Source organism: Rhinopithecus bieti, unplaced genomic scaffold (assembly GCF_001698545.2).
Source record: "Rhinopithecus bieti isolate Rb0 unplaced genomic scaffold, ASM169854v2 scaffold_10223, whole genome shotgun sequence".
NCBI lineage: Eukaryota > Metazoa > Chordata > Mammalia > Primates > Cercopithecidae > Rhinopithecus > Rhinopithecus bieti.
This window is the reverse complement of record NW_016806659.1, coordinates 3,104,969-3,122,357: the sequence shown is the minus strand read 5'-3', so window position 1 is coordinate 3,122,357 and position 17,389 is coordinate 3,104,969. Positions and strand designations below refer to the sequence as shown.

The window sequence follows — 17,389 nt, the reverse complement described above, 5'->3', positions numbered from 1 at the left end:
ATATTTTCATGTATATGTGAAGACAATAGTGGCTGGGTGCTCTGGCTAATGCCAGTAATACTAGTGTTTTGAGAGGCCGAGGTGGGAGGATCACTTAAGGATAGGAGTTCAAGATCAGCATAGGCAACATGGTGAGACCTCACCTCTACAAAAAAATTGAGAAAATTAACCAGGTGTGGGGGTGCACCCCTATAGTCCCAGCTATTTGGAAGGCTCAAATGGGAGGATCACTTGAGGCCAGGAGTTCAAGGTCAGCCTGGGCAACATAGGGAGACACTATGTCCCTAAACAAAGAAGTAAATAAATAAATCAGGATAGTGAAGTGTTATTTACCTATCACCTAGCCAATCTTTTTTTTTTTTTTGAGACGGAGTCTTGCTCTGTCGCCCGGGCTGGAGTGCAGTGGCCGGATCTCAGCTCACTGCAAGCTCCGCCTCCCGGGTTTACGCCATTCTCCTGCCTCAGCCTCCCGAGTAGCTGGGACTACAGGCGCCCGCCACCTCGCCCGGCTAGTTTTTTGTATTTTAGTAGAGACGGGGTTTCACCGTGTTAGCCAGGATGGTCTCGATCTCCTGACCTCGTGATCCGCCCGTCTCAGCCTCCCAAAGTGCTGGGATTACAGGCTTGAGCCACTGCGCCCGGCCCACCTAGCCAATCTTGTGTTGATGGCCCTCTCTCCTCCCTGGTAACTTAGTGGAGACTTAGCCATTTTTTTTCTTGAATAAATAATCCTTATCTTGTTGACAGACCTTGGTTAATTTCCAGCACTCTGAAAACTGAAAAAGTTGATTTTGACAAAATTTTGCCAGTGTTTTGTGGCTTTTAGGGAGAAGATGATTTTCAGATGTTCTTACTCAACCATTTCTGCTGATGTGCTTGGCTGGAATCACTTAAAGCCAATTCCAGATATCATATCATTTAACTCATACATACTTCAGGACATGACAGGGAAAATTTTTATTTATTTATTTATTTATTTATTTATTTATTTGAGATGGAGTCTTGCTTTGTTGCCCAGGCTGGAATGAAGTGACACAATCTTGGCTCACTGCAACTTCCGCCTCTGTGGTTCAAGTGATTCTCCTGCCTCAGCCTCCTGAGTAGCTGGGATTACAGGCGCCCATCACCATGTCCAGCTGTTTTTTTGTTTTTTTTTTTTTCGTATTTTTAGTAGAGACGGGGTTTCACCACATTGACCAGGTTGGTATTGAAATCCTGACCTCAGGTGATCCGCCCATCTCAGCCTCCCAAAGTGCTGGGATTACAGGTTGAGCCACCATGCCCGGCCAACAGGTAAAGATTTTAAAAAATTAATGAAAAGGCCAGGTGTGGTGGCTCACGCCTGTAATCCCAGCACTTTGGGAGGCCAAGGCGGGTGGATCACAAGGTGAGGAATTCAAGACCAGCCTGGCCAAGATGGTGAAACCCCATCTCTACTAAAAATACAAACATTAGCCAGGTATGGTGGTGCAAGCCTGAAATCCCAACTACTTGGGAGGATAAGGCAGAAGATATCGCTTGAACCTGGGAGGCAGGGTTGCAGTGAGCCTAGATCACATCACTGCAAATCCAGATAGCAAAAAAAAAAAGGAAACACAGTAGCAGACAATGATTAAATAATGGCACATCCATACATAGACTATCATGCAGACATTACACAGTATCTAGCCTGGGCAACAGAAGTAAGACTGTCTCAAAAAAAAAAAAAAAATTAATGAAAATGTAATTGTTGCATATAACAAATTTTAAAATTCTTTAATGTCATCTAAAACCCACCCAGTCTATGTTCAAATGTCCATATTTTCTCAAAATGTCTTTTCCCCCCAGTTTGTTCAATTGGGATCCAAACAGGCAGTACACATTGCATTTGGTTGATATGCCTCTTAAGTCTCTAACCTATAACAGAGAATCTCTAACAGTTTCTTTCCTCAGTTTTTAAATTTTTTCTGGAAGAAAATGTATCACATGTAAAATTTTACAAAATATAGAATATGGCTGATTGCATCCTTGCAGTATACTTAACAGGTTCATCTGTCTCCTGGTCAATTTAAAAAACCATTTTCCAGGAAGGGGCCTGTGAGGTTACAGGTGTGAAGGATTTTTGCCCTTGATTAGGCTGCCCCTCCAATTCAGCACATTTTAAAGATTTTCAGGGATCAGGACACTGCCTGAATGCCTCCTCTACCACTCCCAGTATAATTTCTAGGAACTGACCATTTGCTTGTCTTTTCTCTCTAACCTTCAAAACCCAACTGATGAGGGGACTTCTCAGGGTTACCTTCCTGACCCCACTCCCTACCTTCAGTCCATGAGAATCCTGCCTCCTATCCTGGCTTTCCTGCCTTGTACTCCGGGTGTCTCCGGGTTCCTTCCATCCTATCCTAAACTTATCACTCAGAACTGGAATTGTCCAGCCTCCTTACACATTTCTAGATATATATCAAAATAAGATGATAGGGGCTGGGCGTGGTGGTGCATGGCCTGTAATCGCAGCACTTTGGGAGGCTGAGGCAGGAGGACTGCTTGAACCCAGGAGTTTGAGACCAGCTTGGGCAACATAATGAGATCTTGTCTCTACTAAAATTAGCTGGGTATGGGTATCCTGGCCCAGGCCATTAGTCCGAGCTACTAGGGAGGCTGAGGTGAGAGAATCACTTGAACCTGGGAGGTTGAGGCTGCAGTGAGTTATGATCACCCTGGGGGACAGAGAGATCTTGTCTTTAAAAAAAGAAAAAATATAGAAGATTATAAACATTTCTGATGTCATCATAAAAACTTTAGATACTGTGTAATGTCTGCATGATAGTCTATGTATGGATGTGCCATTATTTAATCATTGTCTGCTACTGTGTTTCCTTTTTTCTTGGCTATCATTAATATCTCAAAGATTAGTACACAAATCTTATTCAGATTTCTGAGGCTATCCTTAGAACAGATTTTTGGAAGGGGATTATGGAGTCAAAAGTAAGACTTCTTTGAGACAGGGTCTTACTCTGTTGCCCAGACTGAAGTGCACTGGCGCGATCTTGGCTCACTGCACCCGCCAACTCCTGGGCTCAAGTGATCCTCCCACCTCAGCCTCCCAAGTACCCATCACAGGAACGATCACAGGAACGCGGTCACAAGAACGCACCACGACGCGTAAAGATGGGGTCTCGCCATGTTCCCCAGGCTGGTACGATTCTTGATTCATATTGGAGAACAACTTGCTGTGCAGTTATATTTTGAACCTCATCAAAATGGAATCATACAGCATCCTCTTCTTTGTGCCTAAGCTAACAATATCTGGTATTCGTTCAGGCTGTTGCGTTTATCCATAACTTCCTATTGCTCTGTATAAATCTACCGCATGACTATACCATAATTTAGCCACACAACTGCTGATGGGCATTTGGGTTACCAGCGTTTTATTACTATGAATAAATGTTCTATGGACATTCTTTTTTTTTTTTTTTTTTGGAGACAGAGCTTCGCTCTTTTTGCCCAGGCTGGAGTGCAATGGTGGGATCTCGGCTCACCGAACCTCCGCCTCCCGTGTTCAAGCGAATCTCCTGCCTCAGCCTCCCGAGTAGCTGGGATTACAGGCATGCGCCACCACCCTGGCTAATTTTGTATTTTAGTAGAGACGGGGTTTCTCCATGTTGGTCAGGCTGGTCTTGAACTCCCGACCTCAGGTGATCCACCTGCCTCGGCCTCCCAAAGTGCTGGGATTACAAGCGTGAGCCACCGAGCCCGGCTCTATGGACATTCTTGCACATGCCTTTGGTGGACGTATGCACTCACTCATTCCTCTTGAAGTGAAATTTCTGGGTCACAAGGTAAGCGTACACTTAGCTTTTGCAGAAACTGCAGCGTTTTTCCAAAGTGGTTGCACCGTGGGGCTGTTTTTCTATCTTGGTCGCTCGACTTTAAGCGAGGCGTAATCTAGAGGCACAGCTGGCTCGGGTAAGGCGTGGAGCCTCACTGTGTGCCGGGATCTGCCAGGGCTGCCACCAGCTGTACGAGTGAACAGACTCAGCAAGGTCCCACGGTGGCTTCCCACAGATCCACTCTCGGTGGGCTCGGTCCAACGACCCGCTATCTCTGCCGCACCGGCCCCGTACAAATATACTCTTTCACATACTGGAAAACGGGGTGTTTTTCAGAGCATCCAGGTTAGGTCACACTGTAAAAAAAGTCAGCACTGCGAAACGCAGTCGCTTCCTCCATCCAGGAGGCAGCGCAGCCCTCCTTGCTCCAGAACAAAGGACACGCTCCGCAGTCTCGCGGCCCGGCCCCTCACCTAAGCACATGCGCAGATCGAGCCTTACGGAGGTCCGCGGCCCAGGCGCGCGTGACGTAGCGCCGTCCGCCGGTGCGTGATGACCCCAGAGCGTGCGTTCGGTGGCTCATAGGGGAAGATGGCGGCTGCTCCTTTGGAGGAGCGGGATTGAGAGGATCGGAGTGGGGAGACCAAACAGGAGAGACATTCCCGGCTCTGAAGACGAACGCTTCGCTGGCCTTTAGGAGCTCTGCTCAAAGCCAGACGGTGAGTGCGGCGGCGACACGGGACTGCTCGCCTGCAGCAGGCAGCGGCACTCTCCGCCATTTTCAGGCTCGGCCGTTGCGTGCTTTGGGGGCCTGGACGGGCGCCTGGGCAAAGGTTGGAGGAACTGGGAGGATCGACCTCGGGGCGGCTCGTCGAGGCAGGTTTGAGCCTCATGGGAAGGGGCTGGAGGCTGGAGGCCAACTGGGAAAAGCGGGCATGGTAAAACTAAGGCCCTGACTGGAAGCGGTGGCGACGAGAAGACGTAAGTCAGGCCACGGTTAAGACGTGAAGTTTGGAGGGAAATGCATTTTAACTGAGGTTTGGGGCGGGAGTGGAAGGAGGTGGGCCGAATTGAAGTGGTTGGTTGAAAGGGTCCTGGGAAGTTAACGTGAAATCTGCGAAACAGCTGAAGGCTTAGCCGTGATGTTATCGTGGCTTGAAATCGGTGTTTATAATTAGGATGAGGCTACAGCTTGACAGGCAAAGCCCTGCTTTTTTGGAATAGTTGTATTTCTCCTTGGTTTGTGCTAGATCCTTGTTTCCAATTTTAAGTTTCTTCTGGCAACTAAGTAGTGAGGATCTTAGCATGCCTTCTTAAAAGAAATGACAATGAATGTTTGTACTTGGTTGTAACCCTTGGGATTAGTGGCCCCTTCCGGAGTAAGGAGGAGGAGGAGGAGGAGGCGGCGGCGGCGGCGGCAGGTCGGTAGGGAATTCCGTAATTGGATCTATTTAAATCAAATCAGAAAAATACGGGCTACTCGTAGAAAGCCTGTCAAGAATGTTTTAAAGTAGTTTCTACACACATGACCTTAAGTTGACTGTTCAGGAACTTTGGAAGACATTAGAATATGAACAAAAATCCTGCACTGAAAGGAACAACTCTGGGGAGCGTAGAGTTTACTTTTTAAGTACACTCTGGAGAGTTGATGCACGCTATATATACATATATATGTGTATATATATGTGTGTGTATATATGTACATATATAGCTTGTGAACGTGGTGCAGTGGTAAACCTACTTAATTCAAACCTTTTAGTGACAGTTATGCTACTTGTACCTCTTGTGGCATTTTTCTTTTCCTCGCCTTAATTGCATTTGACCCATTTTTTATTACTGTAAGATACTTTTGCATTTTTTGTCTCCTTGACCAGAAGAAGATAAAATATTGTATAGATTTGAGTTTTTGCTGAGACTTGAAGTTCCGTATTTAGACTATCTTCTTGAAACTTGGGGAGAAATTTTAACTTGTCTTTCCTGTACTCCTGGGAAGAATTTGGTAGAAAGTTGGCTTATGACCGGGCGCAGTGGCTCACGCCTGTAATCCCAGCACTTTGGGAGGCCAAAGTGGGCGGATCACCTGAGGTCAGGAGTTCGAGACCAGCCTGACCAACATGGCGGAACCCCCGTCTCTACTAAAAATACAAAAATTAGCCGGGCGTGGTGGTGGGCGCCTGTAATCCCGGCTACTCGGGAGGCTGAGGCAAGAGAATCTCTGGAACCCAGGAGGCAGAGGTTACAGTGAGCTAAGATCGCGCCATTGCACTCCAGCCTGGGCGACAGAGGAAGACTCGGTCTCCAAAAAAAAAAAAAAAAAAAAAAAAAAAATTTGCTTATATAATTACAATGCTTTAGACAAAAATCTTTATCTGTTGAAGCTGAATGGCTTAACTTGGATAATTTTCCTTGTTGGGGAAAATACTAAACATTTTGCCATCACAGTTTTATGTTGACGTAAAGCTTTAATTATATTTTTATAAGCACTTAAGGTATTATGTCAGAGCTCTCCTCTCTTTGCTAAGTAATAAGTTCATATACTTTTGCCATTACTTTGCGGGGGGAATATTATTTGATTATGGCTGAAGGAACTGCTGCATGTTTCAGAATGGGATAGTAAGGTTACAGTAAAGCTTTACTTAACGATTACGACGAAGATATTGGTGAAAATTTTTCAATTATAAATGTGTTTGTGTAATTTTTTTTTTTTTTGAGACGAGAGTCTCGCTCTGTTGCCGAGGCTAGAGTGCAGTGGTGCGATCTCAGCTCCCTGCAAGCTCCACCTCCCGGGTTCACGCCATTCTCCTGCCTCAGCCTACCGAGTAACTGGGACTATAGGCGCCCGCCACCGCGCCCGGCTAATTGTTTGTATTTTTAGTAGAGACGGGGTTTCACCGTGTTAGCCAGGATGGTCTCGATCTCCTGACATCGTGATCCGCCAGCCTCGGCCTCCCAAAGTGGTGGGATTACAGGCGTGAGCCACCGCGCCCGGCCGTGTTTCTGTAATTCTTTTGTGGTTGTTTAGCAACAAGTTTGGAATTTTACAAGTGTTTTTAGGTAAAGTATTTAGTTGGAGCCTGTAAATTATCAAAGTATGTTTAATTGTCATAAACTGGTAAGTTAAGCATGGATTCCAGATTGTACTAGGTTTCTGTACATTATTCCAAAAATTTTATTTCTGTTGAAACTTGGTAAGAGATGTTAACTGTTTTGTTCGGATGATGAAAGTTTCTCTGTTGCTACAGTGTGTGACAAGCTACAATGTGTGACAAGCTAGCTGCCTGACCCTCGGTTTTTGTGTGTGTTTGTTTTGCTTTTGAGGAAGGTCTAGCTCCATCACTCTTGCTGGAGAGCTATGACGCGACCTCGGCTCACTGACATCCCGACTTCCCTAGCTCAAGCAATTCTCACACCTCAGCCTCCTAGCGGATGGGACTACCAGGCACGGCCAACATGCCCCCCTTATCTGTATTGTTTTGTAGGGACTAGTCTCGAGCCAGAGCTTCTGGGCTCAAGTGATCTGCCCGCCTCTGCCTACCAAAGTGTTGGGACTACAGGAGTGAGCCATTACGCTCGACCAACTGACCATAGTTTAAATACTTAAAAATATTTTGTCTCTAGCAGTGATTTAGGTTCAAAGCTTTTCTGTGTGAAAATGATTTTTCTTTCTTTCTCTCTCTCTTTCCTTTCTCTTTCTTTTCTCTTCCTTCCTTTCCTTTCCCTTTCTCTTTCTCTTTTTTCTTTTCTTTTTTTCTTTCTTTCTTTTCTTTCTTTCCTTCTTTCCTTCTTTCTTTCTCTTTCTTTCTTTCTCTCTCTCTCTCTCTTTCTTTCTTTCTTTCTTTCTTTCTTTTCTTTCTTTTCTTTCTCTCTCTCCCTCCCTCCCTCCCTCTCTCTCTTTCTTTCTTTTTCTTTCTTTCCTTCTTTCCTTCTTTCCTTCCTTCCTTTCCTTTCCTTTTCCTTTCCTTTTCCTTTCCTTTTTCCTTTCCTCTTTCCTTTCCTCTTTCCTTTCCTCTTTCCTTTCCTCTTTCCTTTCCTTTCCTTCCACTGAGTCGCTCCACCGTCCAGGCTGGGTGCAGTGGTGCGATCTTGCCTCACAGCAACCTGCTTCAAGGGATTCTCCTGCCTCAGCCTCCCGAGTAACTGGGACCACAGGCATGCGCTACCACGCCTGGCTAATTTTCTTTTTTTTTTTTTCCGTGACAGAGTCTCACTCTTTCGCCAGGTTGGAGTGCAGTGGTGTGATCTCAGCTCACTGCAACCTCTGTCTCCCGGGTTCAAGCGATTCTTCTGCCTTAGCCTCCCGAATAGCTGGGACTACAGGTGCGGACCACCATGCCCAGCTAATTTTTTGTATTTTTAGTAGAGACGGGGGTCTCACCATGTTGGCCTGGATGGTCTTGATCTCTTGACCTCGTGATCCGCCCTCCTCGGCCTCCCAGAGTGCTGGGATTACAGGCGTGAGCCACCACACCTGGCCAATTTTTGTATTTTTTGGTAGAGACGGAGTTTCACCATGTTGGCCAGGCTGGTCTCAAACTCCTGACCTCAAGTGATCCACCTGCCTGGGCCTCCCAAAGTGCTGGGATTACAGGAGTGAGCCACTGAGCTCTGCTGAAAATGATTTTTCTTTGATAACATTTATCTCTCCATTTCAAACCATTTACATTAGTCGCAGAGACTGAAGTTCTTCAGCATATTGGAAAATCTGAGCAGTGCTACTCTCATCCTGCCTGGCCCTTAAACATTTTACTAATTTTCTGATAATGACTGACTTTCTAAAGTTGTGTTGTACCTTATAGTCATGATTTGTGTGCTTATAAATCTCCATAGCTAGGTAGTATTGGAAAGGGCATGCATGGGTTTCAGCAGCAAAAGGCCCTAGATTTGAATGCCAGGCTCACCATTAACTACCTTTTTTATACTGGGTCAGTTAATTAAACTCTTTTTTTTTTTTTTTCTTTGAGACAGAGTCTCACTCTGTCGCCCAGACTGGAGTGCAGTGGCCGGATCTCGGCTCACTGCAAGCTCTGCCTCCCGGGTTCACGCCATTCTCCTGCCTCAGCCTCCCGAGTAGCTGGGACTACAGGCGCCCGCCACCATGCTCAGCTAGTTTTTTTGTATTTTTTAGTAGAGACGGGGTTTCACCGTGTTAGCCAGGATGGTCTTAATCTCCTGACCTCGTGATCCGCCCGTCTTGGCCTCCCAAAGTGCTGGGATTACAGGCTTGAGCCACCGTGCCCGGCCAATTAAACTCTTTAAGCTTCAGTTTCTTTGTATAAGAATGTTAACTGTAAAACCTAAAGGTAAAAAAGTGCCTCATATATAGTAGGCATTCCTTAAATATTAACATTTTTTTCTTTCTGTGATGAATTTAATCGGTGACATCATTTTCAGTGTTTTTTTTTTTTTTTGAGACGGAGTCTCGCTCTGCCGCCCAGGCTGGAGTGCAGTGGCCAGATCTCAGCTCACTGCAAGCTCCGCCTCCTGGGTTCACGCCATTCTCCTGCCTCAGCCTCCGGAGTAGCTGGGACTACAGGTGTCCACCACCTCCCCCGGCTAGTTTTTTGTATTTTTTTAGTAGAGACGGGGTTTCACCGTATTAGCCAGGATGGTCTCGATCTCCTGACCTCATGATCCGCCCGTCTCGGCCTCCCAAAGTGCTGGGATTACAGGCTTGAGCCACCGCGCCCGGCCCATTTTCAGTTTTTAACATTAACTCAACTATCTTTGTTGAAATTTACTGACAATCTCTTTCCTCTGATAAATTAATCACTCCTTTCTCTGTTATTAAAGCATTTTGTGTATATCTTTGATGTGTTTTGACTGTACCTTCTCCACTACTTTGTGAGCACTTTGGTTTAAGTTTGTTTTCTGAGACAGGGTCTCACTTTGTCACCCAGGCTGGCATACAGTGGCTTGATCACAGCTCACTGCAGCCTCTTAATTCCTGGACTCAAGCGATCCTCCCGCTTCAGGCTTCCAAAGTCTTGGGATAATAGTAATGAGCCACTGCCACCAGCTCTTTGTGAGCACGTTGAAGACATACTATAGTACCTTATATTTTTGTATTCCTAAAACCTAGGCATTATACAAATTGAAGAATGAATTTTCTACAAAAATTCCACTCATTGACTCTACTGGAATCCATATTTCAACACAAAGTTGGTTTATTACTGATCTTTGGCTGTTGCTTATTAACTCTTCGCCTGGATTGTATTCTTCCTTTCACACTATTCCTATTCTGTTCACTCCTCAAAATCCAGCTAAATCCAATTAATGAGGTATTCAGTGACTCTCATTTATTCATAACTTGTTTAGTTAGTCTAGTGTCGTGTGATTGCCTTCTGTTACTTCGTGTCCCATTAGTACCTGCCTCTATGCCTTACCATTTTTAGCAGATCCTTGAGTGGGATGATATGTGCAAAACTGCTTTAGGCAGTTTGTTGTTACAGGCACCTGCTCTCTGCTCTGTTTGCTCCTCAACTGAGTAGGTTGAGGAGCAATTTTCCTCTTTTGGTATATGGAATATTCTGGTAACTTTTTTGCAACTTTAAGAAATTTCAAGCTGGGTGCGTTGGCTTACATCTGTAATCCCAGCACTTTGGGAGGCCGAGGCAGGTGGATCACCTGAAGTCAGGAGTTCAAGACCAGCCTGACCAACATGGTGAAACCCTATCCCTACTAAATACAAAAAAAAATTAGCGGGGAGTGGTGGCACATGCCTGTAATCCCAGCTACTTGGGAGGCTGAGGCAAGAGAATTGCTTCAACCCTGGAGGCCGAGGTTGTGGTGAGCTGAGATTGCGCGTTGCACTCCAGCCTGGGCAACAAGAGTGAAGCGCCGTCTCGAAAAAAAAAATTTCAAACATGCAGAAAAGGTGAAAGAATAATACAGTGAACACCCATATGCCTTCTGTTTGGATTCGACTGTTAACCAACATTTAGCCATTTTGCTTTAACTCTGTATCCTCCCTTTCTTGAATGATTTGAAATTAAATTGCAGATATACTGCTTCTCCCCTTAATATCTCAGGATGCATCTCTTTGAAATAATGCTTTTTCCTGCGCTTTTCTACATTTTTATTTCAAGCCAGTCTCCAGCTAAAAACATGTTAAATCGTTATCATACCTAAGGCAATTAGCATGAAATCTTTAGGATCATCTTTTTTTTTTTCTCCCAAATGAGTTGGTGTAATTATATATATATATATATATATATATATATTTTTTTTTTGCTCTGTCCCACAATTGTTGACGAGTTGATTTAATTCTAGGTTATACAGAGTTTAGGGTAGAACAAAGACCAAAGGGCAGTCTCTGGCAAGATTCTGGGCTGGTTTTACTTTAAATTCACAGCTAAGGTAGGAATGGCTGAGTGAAAACAACTAGAGACCTGGCGCAGTGGCTCACGCCTGTAATCCCAGCACTTGGGAGGCTGAGGCAGGCAGATCACCTGAGGTCAGGAGTTTGACGACATTGTGAAACCTCGTCTCTACTAAAAATACAAAAATTAGCCGGGTGTGGTTGCGCATGCCTGTAATCCCAGCTACTCAGGAGACTGAGGCATGAGAATAGCGTGAACCCAGGAGGTGAAGGTTGCAGTGAGCTGAAATTGCGCCACTGCACTGCAGCCTGGGCAACAGAGCGAGACTGTCTTAAACAAACAAACAAACAAACAAAACAAAAAAACAACTAAAGAGATGATGAACCACTGTAAGCATTTTAATTTATTCATATTTTTTATTTAAAATTTTAAAATTTTATTTGAGACAGGGTCTTAACCCTGTCATCCAGGTTGGAGTGCAGTGGCACAAACACGGCTCACAGCAGCCTCAACCTCCCAGCTCAAGCAGTCTGCCCGCCTTGGCCTCCCAAAGTGCTAGGATTACAGGTGTGAGTCAACACACTTGCCTTTTTTTTTTTTTAAACAAGTTTATTCTTAAATGTGCAATAGCTTCAAGACGACACCTCATTCCAGCTATAGGTGGCAAAAGATGATATGGCAGGGAATACAGATGTTTAAATACGAGTGAAATCAAGGGTCACCATCGCTTCAGGCACAAGGCACAGCTTACTTTCTGCCCGATTTTTAAATTCCACCTGTGACCGGAGCCCCTCCCCGGAGGCTTTCGCTTTTAACTCCTTGTGTTTCTTCTGTTCCTTTTCTTGTTTCTGCTTGAAAGCTTTATTCATCTCCTTGGCCTGCTTTTTGGGCAGTTTCAAGGGGTTCTTCTTGCCACCTTTGAAGCCGGACCTGGCACCTGCTGCCCCTTCCTGACTCTGTCACCACAAACGGCTAGCCTCATCTTTTTAAAGAATGTTACATATTTTGGAACTTCTTATTGTATGCTTAAAATGTCATGTATTTTGTTTCTCAATTCTTATTGTTTCTCCATTCCTTTTAGTTCCTGTAAACTGGAAGTTAGATCTAGAGAGGTGTGACTAAATTTGGGTCAAATATTTTTGGCAAAAATACTTCATAGAGGCCAGGTGCGGTGGCTCATGCCTGTAATCCCAGCACTTTGAGAGGCTGAGGCAGATGGAGTGCTAGAGCCTGGGAGTTCAAGACCAGCCTGGACAATTTGGCAAAATCCTGTCTGTACTTTAATTTTATTTATTTATTTATTTATTTATTCATTTATTTATTTATTTCTGAGACGGAGTCTCGCCCTGTCGCCCAGGCTGGAGTGCAGTGGCCCAATCTTAGCTCACTGCAAGCTCCGCCTCCCAGGTTCACACCATTCTCCTGCCTCAGCCTCCCGAGTAGCTGGCACTACAGGCGTCTGCCACCACGCCCTGCTAATTTTTTGTACTTTTAGTAGAGACGGGGTTTCACTATGTTAGCCAGGATGGTCTCGATCTCCTGACCTCATGATCTGCCCTCCTCGGCCTCCCAAAGTGCTGGGATTACAGGTGTGAGCCACCGCACCCAGCGTCTGTACTTTAAAAAAAAAGAAAAAAGAAAAATATGCCAGGTTTGGTGGCCTTCGCCTGTAGTCCCAGCTACTTGGGAGGCTGAGACAGGATCGCTTGAGCCAGAGAGGTGGAGGTTGCAGTGAGCCGACATCCTGCTGCTGTACTCCAGCCTAGGTGACAAGAGAACCCTGTCTCAAAAAAAAAAAAAAACTTCACAGGTGATGATATGTGATTTATATTGTGAGGATATACTTTTAGCTATGATCCCTCAATAAGGTGGTGGAGACCTGCCAGATGTTAGCTTGCCTCATTTACAATGCCAGATTTACTTGGTTAATGTGTCCATTGGATTTCTTCATCAAAGAGGTATATTTTTCCCTTTGCAGTTATACTTGATCTGTGGGGCAATAACTTTAGCATCATGGGAGTACCTCACTTCTCAAAATATTTTTCACCTAATGATTGATTATTGTTAGCTGAGTCATTTATTGGGGGTTTCCAATTTTGTTATTTGTTTATATTCATTAACTGTTTTCTGTAATAAAGAGCTTCTGCTTTCCCCCTTTCGTGTTTAAATGTTTAAATTTTGAAATAAATATGAACTAACAAAAGAGTTGGAAGAATAGTTCAAAGAACTCCTATGTACTTTTAATTCTGATTCACCCATTTTTAATATTTTGTCACATTTGCTTTATTCCTCCCTCCCTCCCTGCCTCCCAGCCCCTCATGTATTATTTTCTGAGCCATTTAGTGTTATTCACGGATATGCACTTCCCCCCGCAGAACAAATTTATTAAATACTCACAATATTAACTAATTCTGGACATTGAACATTTATATAGTATCAAAAATTCATACTCAAATTTCTTCTAGTTGTCTCAGTAACATCTCACAGAATATTTCTTTCTCTAATCTGGTATCCAATCTAGATATTTCTTATCTCTTTAGTCTTTAAGCGGGACCAGGTTTTTGGCCCTTGTTGCCTTTGGTCTTTTTTTTTTTGTTTTTTGTTTTGAGACGGGGTCTCACTTGATTCCCTGAGCTGGAGTGCAGTGACAAGATCATAGCTGCCTGCAGCCTGGAACTCCTAGGCTTAAGTGATTCTCCCAGTTCAGTCTCCCAAGCACCTGGGACTAACCCCAGTTAATTTGAGGGCTCCTTTGCTTTTTTGGCAAAACAATAACCCAAATTCTTCTTGTCTTTTCCTTTTCTTTTGTATCTTCCCATTTCTCCAAGGAACCCCACTTCTTTGGGTAGAAAATATTTATAAACAAGGATTTGGATGCTTGGTGGTGTATGCATTTGCTTGTAGGTCCTTTTCAGTGGACAGAGCTAGAAAACATGATTTTAAAAATCATCAGCTTACATTGGCATTTTATTTTATTTATTTTTTGAGACAGTCTCCCTCTGTCAACCAGGACGGAGTGCAGTTGTGCAATCTCGGCTCATTGCAACCTCTGCCTCCTGGGTTTAAGCAATTCTTGTGCCTCAGCCTCCCGAGCAGCTAGGATTACAGGCGTCTGGCTAATTTTTGTATTTTTTAGTAGAGATGGGGTTTTACCATGTTGGCAAGGCTGGTCTCGAACTCCTGGCCTTAAGTGATCCACTCACTTTGGCCTCTCAAAGTGTTGGGATTACAGATGTGAGCCACTGTGCCTGACCTACACTGGTATTTTAAATTCCTAATCCAAATTAACATTATTGGCATTTCCTGCACAGAAAACAGATTCAGATTTATAATGCCAGTATTTTGCTAGCAATAACCCTACCAAGTGCATTTTTTTTCAGTCCTTTTTTTCTTTAGAGTATACTGCATTAAAGATGAACTTTGTTCAAAAGTTACTTGAAATAACATTTTTCTGCTCGTTTGTTGAATTTGTTTATTTTGATTATCAAATTTAACAGTTTTCTTTGTATTCATTATTAGGGTTTGCTTTTTCTTCCTCTTTAGTTTTTTTGTTTGTTTGTTTGTTTTTGAGACAAGATCTCAATCTCTTACCCAGGCTGGAGTGTAGTGCTTGCAGTTTTGGCTGCCTGTAGCCTCAACCTCCCAAGTTTAGGTGATCCTCTTAACTCAGCCTCCCAAGTAGCTGGAACTACAAGTGCGCACCATCATGCCTGGCTAATTTTTTGTATTTTTTTGATGTAGTCAGGGTTTTGCCATGTTGCCCAGTCTGGGCTCGAACTCCTGGGGTCGTCGGATCCTCCCTCTTCAGCCTCCCAAAATGCTAGGATTACAAGGCATGAGCCAGTGCACCCAGCCATAATTTAGTTTTTTTAATATGTTATTTACATGGTTTAAAATTTACTGAAAAAAATTTTTTTGGCACCTGTAACCCAGAAGGAATAAAATTAAATACTATATTGAAAAAGTACTAGCTGGGCATGGTGGCTCACATCTGTAATCCCAGCACTTTGGGAAGCCGAGGGGGGCAGATCACCTGGGGTCAGGAGTTCGAGACCAGCCTGGCCAACATGGTGAAACCCCATCTCTACTAAAAATACAAAAATTAGCCAGGCGTGGTGGCGCATGCCTGTAATCCCAGTTACTCTGAAGGATGAGGCAGGAGAATTGCTTGCACCCGGGAGACAGAGGCTGAAGAAAAAGTAGTTAAGTCTTACTTCTATCTCTGAGCTCTGGAGTTCACTCCTGTTTTTACTGCGTGTATTCTTATTTTCACATTCTTAGAAGAAAGTTGGCATGCTGTATATGCTTGTGACATTTGATTTTTTTAATATATAAATTGTGATAAATACAAGCAAAATGTTACTGTCTTTTTTTTTTTTTCTTGAGTTGGAGTCTTGCTCTCTCCTCCAGGCTGGAGTGCAGTGGCGTGATCTCAGCTCACTCCTGGTTCAGGCGATTCTCCTGCCTCAGCCTCTTGAGTAGCTGGGACTACAGGTGCATGCTACCATACCTGGCTAATTTTTGTATTTTTAGTAGAGATAGGGTTTCACCATGTTGGCCAGGGTGGTCTTGAATTCCTGACCTCAAGTGATCTGCCTGCCTGTGCCTCCCAAAGTGCTGGGATTACAGGCAGGGGCCACCGTGCCTGGCCTTAACCTTTTTTTTTTTTTTTTTTTTTGAGACAGAGTCTTGCTCTCGCCCAGGCTGGCATGCAATGGTGGGATCTTGGTGCACTGCAACCTCCACCTCCTGGGTTCAAGCGATTCTCCTGCCTCAGCTTCCCAAGTAGCTGGGACTACAGGCGTTTGCCACCATGCTCAGATAATTTTTGTAATTTTTTATTAGAGACAGGGTTTCACAATATGTTGGCCAGGCTGGTCTTGAACTCCTGACCTTAGGTGATCCGCCCGCCTCAGCCTCCCAAAGTGCTGGGATTACAGGTGTGAGCCACCGTGCCTGGCCAGCCTTAACCATTTTTTTTTGAGATTGAGTCTCGCTTTGTCACCCAGGCAGGAGTGCAGTGGCACAATCTCAGTTCACTGCAGCTTCCGCCTCCTGGGTTCAAGCAATTATCCTGCCTCAGCCTCCCAAGTAGCTGGCACTACAGGTGTGCACCACCACACCTGGCTAATTTTTTGTATTTTTAGTAGAGATGGGATTTCACCATGTTGGCTAGGCTGGTCTTGAACTCCTGACCTCAAGTGATCCACATGCCTCAGCCCCACAAAGTGCTGAGGTTATAGGTGTGGACTGCTGCACCTGGCTCATAATGTAATTCTGTTTTTAACATTTTTGAAGAACCTCTATACTGTTTTTCATAGTGATTGTACTGTTTTTTGTTGTTGTTGTTGTTGTTTGTGTGTTTTTTGTTTGTTTTTTAGAGACAGGGTCTCACTGTGCTGCTCAGGCTGGTCTTCGCCTCAAAGTGATCCTCCCACCATGGCGTCCCAAAGTGCTAGGATTACAGGTGTGAGCCACTGTGCCCAACCTCATTGTACCATTTTAGAGTCAGTACACAATGGTTCCAGTTTCTTCATATTCTCACCAACAGTTATTATTTTCTGTGTGTGTGTTTTTTTTTCCCTCTGAGACAAGGTTTCCCTCTGTCACCCCTGCTGGAGTACAGTGGTATAATCATAGCTCACTGTGCCTCAACCTCCCGGGCTCAAGCAATCCTCCCGCCTTAGCCTCCCGAGCAGCTGGGACAACAGGTGTGTGTTACCATGCCTGGCTAATTTTGTTTGTCTTTTCTTTTCTTTTTTATTTTTATTTTCCTAGAGACAGGGTCTCACTATGTTGTCTGTCCTGGCTGGTCTCAAACTCCTGGGCTCAGTCTTCCCACCTTGGCCTCCCGAAGTGCTGAGATTACAATGAGCCACCATGCCCATCCTAAAGTTTTACAACCCAATAATAGTAATATTCCATCACTATAGCTATCATTGAGTTTCAGAAGTTAGACTATTAAAAGTTTCAGTAAAGAGCTTTAACCAGTTCATTGTGGAAATACTGTGTACACAATTATTTTTTGTAAGAGGAAGGAGATTTCTGTCTTAAATAGCTTTAACAAAGTTTCAGTTTCATATACAGGAATAGATTTAAACAAAACTCAGGGCCAAGTACAGTTTACAGAAATAGGCTTTGTAAGGTCTGTGGTTTTATATGGTTTTATTAATTTTTTTTGTTTTTTTTTTTCCCTCTACAATTCCTTCATAACATTGGAATTTTTTTGCTGCTTTTTTTTTTTTTTTTTTTTTTTTTTTT

At 44.1% G+C, this 17,389-nt stretch overlaps 1 protein-coding gene across 3 annotated transcripts in view; it reads left to right on the top strand.

The window, feature by feature from the left end:
* The first annotated feature begins 4,339 nt into the window (after positions 1-4,339).
* The window catches only part of WDR33 (WD repeat domain 33), a 113,935-nt gene continuing 100,885 nt past the window's right edge, over positions 4,340-17,389 (top strand). Inside the window, exon 1 of one of the 3 annotated variants that reach the window (XM_017877359.1) lies at positions 4,340-4,528. The gene's annotated coding sequence lies outside the window, so the exon portion shown is untranslated. The remainder of the gene's footprint in view (positions 4,529-17,389) is intronic. The other 2 variants (XM_017877358.1, XM_017877357.1) reach the window with 2 other exon arrangements.